The sequence below is a fragment of the Pleurodeles waltl genome, chromosome 10 (genome assembly GCF_031143425.1).
Source record: "Pleurodeles waltl isolate 20211129_DDA chromosome 10, aPleWal1.hap1.20221129, whole genome shotgun sequence".
In the NCBI taxonomy this organism is placed as follows: domain Eukaryota; kingdom Metazoa; phylum Chordata; class Amphibia; order Caudata; family Salamandridae; genus Pleurodeles; species Pleurodeles waltl.
Window position 1 is genome coordinate 1,018,485,190 of NC_090449.1, and position 13,504 is coordinate 1,018,498,693.

Consider the following 13,504-nt stretch of genomic DNA (forward strand, 5'->3'; position numbering starts at 1 on the left):
CCTCCCATATCTAAAAGAGAAATACACCTTTCTTCTCCTCCATTCCACCCCTTTGAGTTTCAGTGCACATTCAAGGTGTTTACGGTGATCGTATCAAACTAAGAGGGAAAATCAAATACTTATTACTACTTACTGTGCTTCTCTCAGGGGAACGGCGGACAGACCTCCTCCTTGGAAAATAGAAGAGAGACGGAAAAGGACACGCCTTAATCTTCATCTGATGTGCATGTTGAAATATCTTGAGAAGAATAAATATGAAAAGTGCAATCGTTAATTAGAGTCTGACTAATTCCTAAGAAACGCTGCACAAGCATCACAGGTATTTAAAAGGGAATACTAGACAGTGGTAGGTGATTGCCTCTCCTTTTCCATCACATATTGTGGAACAATGCAACCCTGTCCTTGGACTATGCTTTCAGGAAAAAACTACTTCTATAGTTCCTTTCAAAACAGACATATTAATTGCAGAACTTTCCAGCCCTTGTGCAGGGCCTTCCAAGATCCACCTCCAGCAGGTCCAGTGGCTACTACAAACATCAAAGGAGATATCCTTATGCTCTCTCGTGGCTTCTAGCTCCAGCAGTCTCTGTCTGTCCTTCCAATTCAAGAGGATAGTACTACCAGAGATATTCATAGGCAAATGACCTGTAAGCTATGAGTCTCATCTCCTGTCTTTTGTAGGTTTCCTTTGAAATAGCAGTCACTGGTTCTTCCAACCCCTGGCATGAGTATTAGGTGTGATTGGCAGGAGGCTAGAGAAGAATGTCAAGTCCCTTTTCTTAAGCGCTGCAGCTGAGCTTTGGTAGGCTATAGTCATTATTTCTAAAATTGATAAAGCACCAGAGGTAATAATAAATATCTGAGCAGTCCAAATGTCTTTTCTTACTGAATTACCTACTGAATTACCTACATGCTCTGGATTTGATTTAGAAGATGGCTAAAGATGGTACATTTTTCACAAGCTTTGCCTTGTCTTTTATGCATGTTCAGGGTTTCTGATTACCATGAATTCATATTGGATCTATTTTTGTCTCTATGAAGAGCGTGCAAGCTTGGACATCCCTGAAAATAGTGGCCATCAGTGAATCAAGGGGAGATGTAGGGATAAGTTGAGGTCCGAAACATAACTAGTGTGTTTTGACTTTTCTTGATCAGCTTTGTGGTGGGGATAAAGATGATGAAGAAAATGTTCTTTTGGCCTCACCTTATGACTTATGAAATAAATGTTTGCTGCCTTATTACCTAGTGGATGATCACAGTCAGGCAATATATGTAATGCGTGAAGGTCGGCTTGTGAGGATTTCTAATTCCATGCAGTCACAAAGGTCTATTAATGCCTTTGAGGATGAGCTTGTGTTATGGCTTACCCAGACCTTTAGTTTCAGCAAAGATGAGGTGGTTGAATGTGAAGAAGACGACTGTGGCTAGTACTGTAAATTCTTGAAAAAAGTCTTGGCTGAGCCTGGGAGGTGAGACCATATTAGAATTTTTAGGTAATAATAGGAGATCTGGATGAGTCGATTTCTGATTTAGTGGGTGATGCTAGGTTGGTCGGGTGTTTAAAATGAGCTTGTGTGTTATAGATTTCCCATATCCCTTGCAGATTCTGTCATTAGCGGCGAGGATGTAGTTAATGAGAACAGTGTCCTCCAACCTGAGATGATAGTATTGGTGAACAAACTATCAATGTGGAGGCCAAGGTTGTTGTCTACTGTGAGGTTGTGAATATTGTGCCAATGTTTGGGTGCTGATTGATGACACTGCATTGTAGAGTATGTTGCAGTTAAGACGTGGAACATGTTTCTTAGCTGGTGGTGGTGCTGTGACGGTGTGTGAGTATGGATTGGGCTAAGATGTCTTGTGTGTTGTGCTCTCTTTTGTGTGTTGTTCATCAGAACCTACATGGTGGGCTGTTGTGAAGGGATTTGGCGGGGGTATTGAGTGAATGAGGATATTGCACTTGCGTGGTGTTGTGGTGAGGACTTCTGGAATGGTAGGGGATTGATATGGCGGAGAGCAAGGTTCTAGGTCCAGCTCTATGGTCCTTTCTGGTCCTAACAGGTCCAAACAGGCACTACTCTTCACAGCTTTGACTCAGGCTAGATACTCCAAGAGGTGGCTTTAAACAGAGGTTTACTATGACAATTCCTCTAGACCTTTCTGTGTTAACAAATGCTTTCAAAGCCCAGCATACTGGACAGACATAACACTATTGGAGAACTAGCATTTCATCTCAATATGCTTTCATTATGCTATTAAAAGTAGCAGAGGGTTGGCAAAGGCTGCAAATCCCTAACACTGCATTTGTAATCAAATCAGTTTCCATCTGTAGAGAGTATTAGTCCTGACTAGTTTGAAGTCAAACTCATTTTACATGTCTGGGATGTACTTTCGCTAAACCCTAAACCCAGTGATTTCCTAAATTGCTCTATTCCCACTGTCACAATAAGAACATATGTGTTCATGTCCTTGAGCAGAAAATGACTGTGAACCAAACGTAGCCTTGCCAAACTATTCACACCAGACCGCTCGCCTCCCCCCCCTATTTTTCCATCAATGTATTCTTATTCTCTCTCTCTCTTTGTCCCTCACTCTCTCTTTCTCTCTCTTTTTCCATCTCTCTCTCTCCTTTATCCCCGCTATAAAAACTGCAATAAACCCTGGGGAGCCGGAAGAATGACAGAGATGGCCTTGTACCTTCAAAGATAATCCTTCAATGGCTCCAGCAACTGGAGAAATGCCTGATAAGACAAGCATTTGCAATGCAATGGGTCTCGCATTTCTCTGAGTTACAGCTATTAGCAGTTGTAAACTCCTAAGCGGATTTTTCTTGTCACATTGAATGGAAAAAAAGAGCGCGCTCCAACAGTTCACTCGTAATTAAACCTATCAGCAAAAGTGCAATTATCTACGTAACTGGCAAGAGTGCGATTAACTATGTAACAGGGTCGATGTTATGCAAAGCGCTCAACTTCTGCCAAGCGAGATTGCGCTGTGAACAAAAGATAAAAAGTAGTCCACAAACCGGATGGAAAACAGCGAGCCTCGCATGTTTTCAGTACTTGGTCGCTGCCCTCGAGGAGGGCTAGCCACTTGAAAAGGCATGACGTATGCATGCCTTCGACTAATGAAAGCAAGCAGATTTTATTAGGCAAGCCCACGAACCAATGAAAAACACTCACGTGATGTCGACAGGGCTCCGAGCCCTTTTCTAACTCCTAAAGCATCTCGCAAGTGAAACGCATACGCAAGTGCATGCGACGCAGGCTCGCCCCTAAAAAATGGCCAGCCTGCTCTTTCACCTTATTGGAGTCAATCTAAGCATGTATTCATTGTGAAAAGAGTCTCCAAAATATTGATGGTTTCTGAAAAACAGAACAGAATGGGATTTACTCCAGCTCTTGGCAGGAATAAATCCTCAACCGTTTCCAGAATGGGTGGGGAGTAGTTTGTGAATGTCCATGAAATGGCTCTTGTGCATCTTTACAAACTAACAAGACAAACCACACCTTCATCCTCTCACATCCATCCCTGGAGGTGGACTTGTTTCTGTGCAATTGTTTTATTTGTGTAGTAATAGATTTGTGGCTGCTAGGACGTCTTGTGTGAATACCTAGCAGACAAAAATCTTTAAATTTCCCTTTGTAAACCTGATTTAGAAGCACATGCATCTGTGTGTATTAAGCCCTTAAACTTTAACAAATACTGCCAATACCACAATTTCGCATGGAATTCACTAAATTGAGCCAAATGAGCTTTTGGCAGCAAAAAGTAGACTTGGGCTGAAAGGGCCTTTTAATTGTTTTGTTAAAAAATAACCCAACAAATAGCAATTTGCTAGCTTTTTGTCCTCCAAAATCCATTACTTTTATGAAGAATTCTACAAAACTGTAAACTGTACACGAGCAACCTTCAGGTCCTTCAACAGCCGTATGTAACACTTTAATAAATGTTTTCTTTTTAAAACATTATAGGTTGAATATAATTGCCGACGTGGAGTCAGAGGTTAAGGGGCAGAGGGCTGATAATTTGACATCCTGCCGATGGAATACTCAAAAGATGAAATGTTCCGTGACTGACCTGTAAACACTGGGCCTTCTTGTCCAGGACCTGCCTTTCTAGTTTTCAACAAAAATACTGATGATAAGCAATTTGCTGGAAGAATGTGCTCATTTTATTTCGTGCCAAAGGAATAAACTTTACAGCTTTCAGTAATCCATCATAATATTCACAAGTCATTGCCTGCCTCCAGACCACAATTTATGTATTTATATCCTAACTAATATTTCAGCAGCCACATTACAGAAACCTTGCTTCTGCAATAAAACAAAGAACAAATGACATTTGCACCCTATAAACATGGTGCTGATTTCACATTGTTTTTGGTCCTTTCCCTTAATAGCAAGTGGATAAAATATGGTTTCTCCACTTTCCGAACATGAAAGGTGTGACTACATTTGAGATGAAAAGATCTGGTTTTAATTTTAGTACATGAGTAGCACACATTGGACTAAATTCTTTTTTGCTTGTATCTTTGACATTGTCTAAACTAACAAAACTGCAGCTCACTCTTCACTGCAGAATCTCTCATACTGCAATGGTTATGAAACCTCCTGGCAATAGGGCAAATTTACTATTTGTTCATGCAGTGTAGCACAGAAACCAACATTGCGCCACCTTTGGTGTCTTTTCAAGGTGGTGATACATCTGTCCGTAGGTGTCAAGGCTGCTGGTCCTAGGTTCGTTAAGATGTGGATAAAATCCTCCAATCACTCTAGTGCAGCTTTCATACGAAACAATATGGCCGTTTGAAAGTCGAGCAAAAGGCGAAAGACCTGACTTATAGACCGAGACACAACTAAGACCGAATCTTCTTCAAAGTAGTATGGCTAAACCTTTAAGCATCATCCACCCTCTTGTGGGCTGAGCAATTTGAGATCAACTTTGACTTTCAAGTTTCCAGCCTGAAGCAAGAAGTAATGGAGACTGATTATTCAATATTAGGTAGCACACGGGGAAAGTTCGTTCTGAGCCAACTTGTCTCCCCCTGTAGTGGCAAATACTAAAGTGGATCACATACATCCTGAACAACAGATCTCATTTGGTGACTTGCAGGGTTATTTAGAATGTGGCAGATGTGGGACATCTTCCAAAAGCTACTCAAAGTGCATAGCCAGGTATACAGTCTAAAAAGGACAGCCCGGGCACCTGCCAAGTGTGGGTACATGATCCTGTAGGTTATAGTACATTTGTGATATTTATCTGACACTATCTAATAGGTTAATGTGTCAGCAGTGTAACTATAATTGTATATTTTCATTGGTCCCTCAACTGACTTAAGGAGGTCCTTCCTGGAGTCCTGATGGTTGAGGACTCACTTGGCGCTGTCTTTGAGCTGTGTGGCCCATGTTAGAGTGGGCACCATTCTGTTGTAAGTCCTGCACTGACATTTGGAGTCATCATTATAAGCAATCTGAGACTAGCCTTTTCCTTGGAAATACAGTGGGCTGCATAAATATATAAAAGAACAATTGTTTGCAGACCTTCACTCTCTAATGGGCCAACTTCCATTTTTTCTCCAGGCGATTAGCGATAGTGCTAGTGTGAATACCAATAGTTTTATTTTTTCATTTAGCTCTTCCACCTAACTCAAAATAGGTCTTGCATTGTCCTCTGTATGTTAAGGACACACAGGGAGGGACAAGTGATCTTTGCATTGTGTTCGTGCTTTAGGGCTCAATGCAGAGCGGGAACCATTCTGGCTGTAATTCATGTAATGTCATTTGAAGCCGCCATTTTAATCAAGCAGCAGTCTAATCTTTGGCTGCCGTTCCTATTTGGTCAATTAAAGTATCAATTGTTCCTTCCGAAAGGCTACGCCCTCAGAAATTTTCCAAACCACAGGCCAAATTATGATCCAAAATCAAGGTCGACCTAACTCAATCACAACCACATGCATCCCTGAATAGCATTATGGTAGCTAGAAATCCAGATGCTCCACTTTCTAATTTGCAAATATGCTAAATAAAGGGAGGTTTATGAAGAAGCCCCTTACAACACAGTCTGAGGGTAAATAGAGAGTAACCTTTTCAGACACTGATCTAATGCAGTATTAGGCAAAGTTAAAATATATAAATAAGGCCTCAAGACAGATAAATCCCATTTTGTGAACACTCAAATCCAAGAATCTAAGAAGTCCATGTGACAATTATGACAATACATACATACTTTCTCAGTCCTACATGCCTTTCAGTTTCCAAGCCTATTAACATTTATTTTTTAATCTTCTGGCAAAGTATTAGTTTTTTTCAAATAAATAAAACAAATAAACTAGTCTCCACATTTGCTAAATGTACCACATCTTACAGAAAACCATTATCTTGAACTGACTTACTTCACAATGCTTACCATTTGAAGAGGTAACCTCTTTGTTTTCTTCCAAATAATCGGATCCTCAGAAGACTTTTTTTCACCAAATGTCAATCCCAGTATTTATAGCTAAAAGCCACAGAGCTATTTAATCTATCGTTGAATACAGGGTCAGTTCCAAGCCAATGGAAGCATAGGGTGGTCCCCTCACTACTTGAAAATCCAGCCTCTGTGTCAAAAACTACTGTTCAGTATTGCATCTCCCAGGACTGGGTTAAAGTCTTGAAAAGCTGGTGGCCATCTAGGTTTCTAGAGTCATTGAAGAAGGACACTTGTTGGATGATTGGCAAATGGGCTTCCATCCAGGCAGAGGTACAGAGATCACATTGGTCACCATGGCAGATAACATTAGAGCAAGTCTTGATGGAAATAATGCAGTGGGAGTGATACTCTTGATTCTCTCCACTGCATTTGACACTGTAGACCACCAAGTATTGCTTAATGGACTAGCTGTGGGGTTATTTAATGATACAGTGTGGAGCAGGTTCAGGTTGTTTCTTTCTGACTTATCACAAGCACTAAGATTACCTTTGTGGAACCCAAAGGGCCCAATTCGTATGTTGATGATACTCAGATCGTGCTGTGCCTAAACAACCTAGCACCTAGCTCTGTAATGTTATCTTCATGACTTCTTATGTACAGTCCAGCAATGGATGGAGGATAATATTCTTAAGCTCAACATGGACAAGATTGAGATACTTCTTTTCAATAGAGACAAACATCTATGAAACAAAAGTGTGTGGTCAGTTTCCATGGGAAAGCAGCAGTACTGGAAGCTGGAGTGACCTTTTATGAGAACCTTGTGTTTGGCCAGCATTACTAGGATGAGCTGTGGTTTTTTAAATAACTGAAGAAAACTATCCCCAGTTAATCACTTGCAGCAGTGGTTTTCACTTGTATAATATCTAGACTGGACTTTCGAAATTCTTTGTATTTATTGCTGCCACATGCTTTTATTGCTAGGGTGCAGTCCATTTAGAACTACACAGTAGGATTAGTCTGAAAGTAAAAGACAATAATCATATGTCGGTGAAAGAAAGAAGCTAGACTGGCTGCCAGTTGATCAAGGTCAAGATCCCGTTACTGACATTTGTTTTTTTTTTTACAACAAGTTCCCTCAAGGAGAAATCAACCTTTCAAAGCACTGTTGTCTATTGAGCCCACTAAGATTGGCAGGGCTATTATTTTTTCAGGTTCCCAGAATAAAGAAATCCCAGGTTGGAGTCAGATCCTTCTGACATCTGACTCCAACAATGTGGAATGAGTTTCAAGCAAGCATAAGACAAACTCAGAATCAAGTATCCTTTTGAAAGGTCATCAAATCCTACATATCTAACTAAGGGAGACCTTGGTTGCCCTTCTAGAGGCCTTTGAGTTGCTTTTCTAGAGTTTTTGAGCAAGCACCAATAAAACATTAGCTTTTGCATGTGCATTTATAAACAAATAAATAAAATTAAATCAGCTCCAACTGTTCAAGAACAGACCACTAGAATGATCAGTAAAAGCCAGAGGTCTGACCGTATGTCCCCTATGCCCACTCAAGTCCACTGTAGACCTTGGAGGAGAACATCAAATTAAAGGCCCTCTGTAGAGTGCAGAAGGAATACCAGGGCCGAGGGCCAACTTTCTAACATTCAAAAGTTTTCTCTGACCCCTAGGTGCTCCATTCTTCCACAGAAGTGTTACTCCGAACAGTTTGAGAGATAGCTGAGTGAAGAGGCCTCTCCCTCTTCTGGCCTTTTGTCTAATGTTTTTCTGACAAGGAACTTCCAGGCCCACCCCTTCTTCCTTGTTGACACTAATGGACACAGACTAGGGCTAGAATGGTCTGCCTACACAGGATGTGAGGAACTGCCTCAAACTAGTTCCAGAACTGCACAGATGGATTCTACAAATTATGTCCCAAGTAAGTGGTCTATGAATTTCTCAGTGATCTTGTACCCTGGTGACATTCTGCATGATTTTGGAGAAAGTTCCAGAACTGCACAGATGGATTCTACAAACTATGTCCCAAGTCAGTGGTCTATGAATTTCTCACTGATCTTGTACCCTGGTGACATTCTGCATGATTCTGGAGAAAGATTTCTGTGACCCAAAGCCAGGCAGCCAGCTTCCAGTCCATGCCAGTGGACATAACCTGGAGTCCAAGGAGTCCTGTTGCAAGTACTAAGGAAATGCCGCATGAAAGGAGCCTGTCCTTCCTGCTGCAAAGAAATGAATTAAAGGTACTTCTGCAGGAGGAAGCTGCCTGAATGAGATCCGATCCCAGCCTGCTTAGAAGAGAAAGGAGTTGACCAAAGGAAGGGCTAGGTGTGCATCAACCGAGAAAACCTCCACTTCTGAAGGCTATGGTGAGCCTCTGTGGCCCAGTGGCACTAGTTTATCCAAACCTGTCTCCATCTTCGACTTGAGCATGGTCAGCCCACTTCTCTAGCCTATAAGTTATTGTTGGGGTTGCCAGTGCAGCTTTGAACATCTTACCCCACAAGACTGAGCTGGTCATTGCTCAGTGCTGTGGTGACACCTCTGTGTGAGAGCCTTTGATGCCCAGAAGGAATATTAGATTATGCAGATTCTCCTGAAAGTACCCATAAGTGCTTTCCACGTCCGGGCTCTGTGTTGTGCGGTGAAGAACACCCTTGTTGTTGTGACCTGGGTTCGCATCATCACTATACCCCAGAGATTCAGGAGCGTGGGATCCAGGCAAAAATGTATTTCTCTATGAACTCTCGTCTCACCTGCTGGTGCAGCCTTCCTTGCAAGCTAACGTCCAGGTAGTTTCTCTTCTTTGTTTGGGTGGGGAGGGATTCACCCTGTGGCAGCAACTGAACCCAACTGCAAAAGTGCCTGGCTCTAATATGGTCCTCTCTGGAACTCGGCTTAGGCATGTGTAGAAAAAAGCAGGGCCAGAAGGACCTGCGAGGAAAGGACTAGGCTTGCAACAACAGTTGGCCTGTGAACAGGTCAACAGTACAGCAGATACAGGTTTAAAATCTCAGAGAAGTGAGCATAAATGGGATTAGTAAAATCCTGATTACAGACCTAATTAGCCTGATAGTCATGATAGAAAGTGGACCTCAAATTCAAATCAAGATGGAGAACTCTGGGTTGCTGCAGGTCCACTATGAAACATTGCCTGCTGTTCCCCTACACATCTAAAGGTGGCAGTTTGCACAGACATATTAAACTGTGCAATACCTCGTTATTTGAGCAGATTAAAATACTTTTTTTTAACCTAAAATAAACTACTGGCTGGACTTTGTCTATGTGTTATTCTGTGATGTAATTCGCTGAGTTCTGAGTTTCTAGGACTCACCTTGGAATGCTCTGCCTTGCTGTTCTAAGGGTCAAATGCCACAAGGGTGCTTTTGGTGTTCAGTTTTAGGCACAACAGTATGAAGGCCCCAGTCCAGCCTAGGTTAAAGGACTCAAGTGATACAGTTAGCGCCCAGTAACTCTGTAATTGCCATGTCAACCACAAACCAATTTTTGCAGAAAGGTTGTGTCAAATATGTAACTTTCAAAATTTCTAATTGACACAAAACTTCGACTCCTAGTCAAGGGTTACTTCCAAATGTTTTTGTATGGAAATTGTCCTCCAAAAATCGTTTGTGGCTATATTTTCCAAATAACAGTGGGTTTTATTAGGAATTTAGCCTTCATAAATATGCTTCTATTAAACTCTTGCCCTTTGTCGCTCTAAAAAATACTTTACTAGTTATGTGAACCTCAAGAACTTTGAAAGGTTTTTTTTTTAACTTTGGCAAACATTCCTAGAATGTGACGCTCCGCTCTACAAGGTAAAATTCAGTGCCCCCGTCTTTCGAATACATAACATGTTAACACCTGTCAACATCTGCACCAGTGCAAATCAGCTACCTTTCTGAAAGAAACTGAAAACATACTGCTTCTATCCATCAAACCACTCCCTCCTCTGCCATAAAACGCCAACGCGTCATTCAGTTCCACATATTCCATATAAAGGGTGTATGATTCTTAGTTTTCCCAAAGCAGCCTTGATATTGTGATTTCAAGAACTACAGGTTTACTCTCTCCAACTAACAAACCAATAATCTTACCCTCTCTAACTACCTCCAAAGAGTTAGAAATATTTATGAAATGACAACTGGCGTGGCCTGAACATGACTAGGGGTGATATAGCACTCAGGGAAGGAACAGGCATTTCTTCTGCATAGAATTAAATAACCTTTACTTCTATCAACACTGTACAACGGGAAATATCTTTTTTAGCCTTCAACGTATTTAATTTATGTTAGTGCATCGTGGTTCTAGATTATCATGACTGAAAAATAAGATACTGGATTTTCATTTTAGATCTGGCTTGACAGCCGAGCTGTTTTCGGGTCGTTTTTAAAATACAAATAGAGTGGACTTTGGTTCCTCCTAGAGGAGTATTACCCACTCACCAAAAGCTGTTGGCTATTTGGTGTATCATTGCACCTCCTATACAGTGCTTGCATTTCCATGCATGAGGGACTATTTTACATCACACAAGTATGATGAACTCTTTATCATTCTTTATCACATAGATCTATTGTAAGCAGAATGCTTTTTTGTTTCTTTTTTCGCTGCTGCATGATTTTAATTGTTTTTAAGGTTTTTAGAGCTCAGTTTAGAGCTTGGCAGACAGGGTGCTGAATTGCGGATGTAACAGAAAGCCCTGTCTGCCATCTGTAACAGACTGTAATGTTTCTGTTGACAGAGCCCCCGTTGTCAGTCGACAAATGTTTTCTCACACGGAGTACAGGGAATTGGAGAAAGAACATCACACAGCCTGCCCTGCTTAGATTGGATGGTGTTATGTTGTTTTTTTCCTGTCCATCCCCAACATGAAAAACCTGGTGGTGAGCAACAGAGAAAATATAATGACTCCATACCAGGGGAGAAAATTCTCAGGGTGTGGGGGGTCATTATTTTTTTATTAAAAAAAACCAACTTCACCTTTGGGAATTTGTCTTTGAAAAATATAAACATTAAAAAAGGTTTGGTGAAGAGCCAAAAAAATTGACTGCAGTCATCAACTAAAGTACGTCTTGAAAGAAACTGCATTGGCGGTAATTTGTTTCGATGCACAGAGAAGGCCACTGGGCCAAGAGTCATCTCTAAATCTGAGTGACAGAGGTATATCAGGATGGCGGAGGTAATCTCCTCTGCCACAAAAAATAAATCTGACCCACAGTCAGGGCTCTTAATGCAAGCAAGACCTATTGGTTTTGGCAATGCTTGTTAGAAAGCAGCAATGATGAACAATGCAACTAAACATCAGCTGTCCAACAGGTAAGTACAAACAGTGGGGGTACGCAAATGAAGGCACTATGTTTGTATTTGGTAATAGAACTTCAAGATGGTGACATGATTAAATTAAGGTGTGTTTTGCTAACAGCTGACACGTGCTGATTTTGGTTGCTCAAACAGCACAATTCATGTTCCAGTGCTTGGTAGAGTGAAAACTAAGGTGAATGTGAAGCCTCCTTGATGTAATATTAAGCAATAAATGTTCATAGAACTATCCGCTCCTCATGCATACACTTCACAGTTCTGTTGTTTACAAATGGATTAAATATCATAAATTGAATTTACATCCATTCCAAGTTCCAATATCATCTCCAAATACATGTATTCCAACATCCTTTGTTTCTGCTTTATAATTAGTCCCAAACACATAGTTTATTTTGTATCTGCACAGGAAGTGATACCGCAGCATTTCCCATTATCCATCTACACAGCAAGTTACATCACTTTATTTCCCACTGGATTTCCCATCACCCATTTTCACAGGAAGTGGTCCCACTGATTTACCGCCAAAACTGCCTTTAAAAGAAAACACTAAGCAAGAGGACTTAATTTCCCATCATCCATCTGCACGAGTGACACCACAGGATTCCCATCATCCATCTGCACAGGAAGTGACATCCCTGGATGTCTTATAATGCACTGGAACAATATATTAGATCACTGCATTTCGCATCATCCATCTCCACAGGAACTGACATCACTGGTTTCCTACCGTTTTTAAAAAAATGACAGTCAAGAGGACTTCACTTCCCATCATTTATCTGCACAGAAAGGGGCACTACTGGATTTCTCATCATCCATCTGCACTGGGAGTGGCGTCAATAATTTTCTGACAACTGAGTTCTCGACATAGATTAAACTGCCATGGCCAATGCGAACGGGGCTAGGTTTAAAGAATGTTCTATGGTAATGTATAGCATTATAAGCAAATGGAGAATGGATATGTATTTGTGTGGAAGCAAGGAACTGTAGAATAATGTTGGTGTAGGTTAAAAGGTCAAGTGATAGTTGCACCAGACCTAAACATTCAAGAAGGTTAATGAATGCCTTCCTCCCATCTGTTCTGCTGCCAGAAAAAAACACCATAAATTATCTAGTAATATAAGACACTTTATTAGCATTTCAATGCCATGTGTGTGGCCCTGAAAAGTTAAGCTCAGGTAACTGGGTAAATAACCTAAAGACCTCAGCTGTGTGTAGGGCAAGCACTTTTTTTGTGGAAGCACACACCTTCTGCCCAATTAAAACATGTACTCCTGGCTCCCAACTGTGGGCTGGGCCAAAGCCCCTTTCTAGTGATGCTCTCATAATTGTCTGGGAACAGCTGCACTGTTGAGTCAGACCATAAACACTGCTGCTTCGCTTTTGGTAGTGGAGAGGATTATCCCACCAAGCCCTTTCTTATAAATATAGGTGAGTTACATTTTGCATATGCACCATTGCATCAAACGTGTAACCATTTGTGCTGTTCAGCTTTAAAGAAATATAGGACAGTGGGCAATGCACAAGCATCCCAGATCACCCTTGAGGTCCTGTCAAAACGGCTGCCTTTCTTTTTATTGGTCGAAATAGGAATACAAACGTTTTCCACGACAACACAAATCCAGAGGAGAAAAACCATAATTCACAGCACACTAACTGGAGAGTTCTGCAAATTGTCAACAGGTGCACGTTGGCCCCCGGGCACTTCCCGCCCAGCACTCCCTGCAAACTGACATCATGTTTCTTCTGAAAACTAAAAAGTTGCCGTTGTCTTTTA

General features: G+C 41.2%; 1 protein-coding gene across 1 annotated transcript in view; it reads right to left on the reverse strand.

Moving 5' to 3' along the window:
• The window catches only part of COL6A6 (collagen type VI alpha 6 chain), a 446,491-nt gene that overhangs the window by 424,859 nt on the left and 8,128 nt on the right, over positions 1–13,504 (reverse strand). The window contains exon 3 of the mRNA XM_069212366.1: positions 134–238. The gene's annotated coding sequence lies outside the window, so the exon portion shown is untranslated. The remainder of the gene's footprint in view (positions 1–133; positions 239–13,504) is intronic.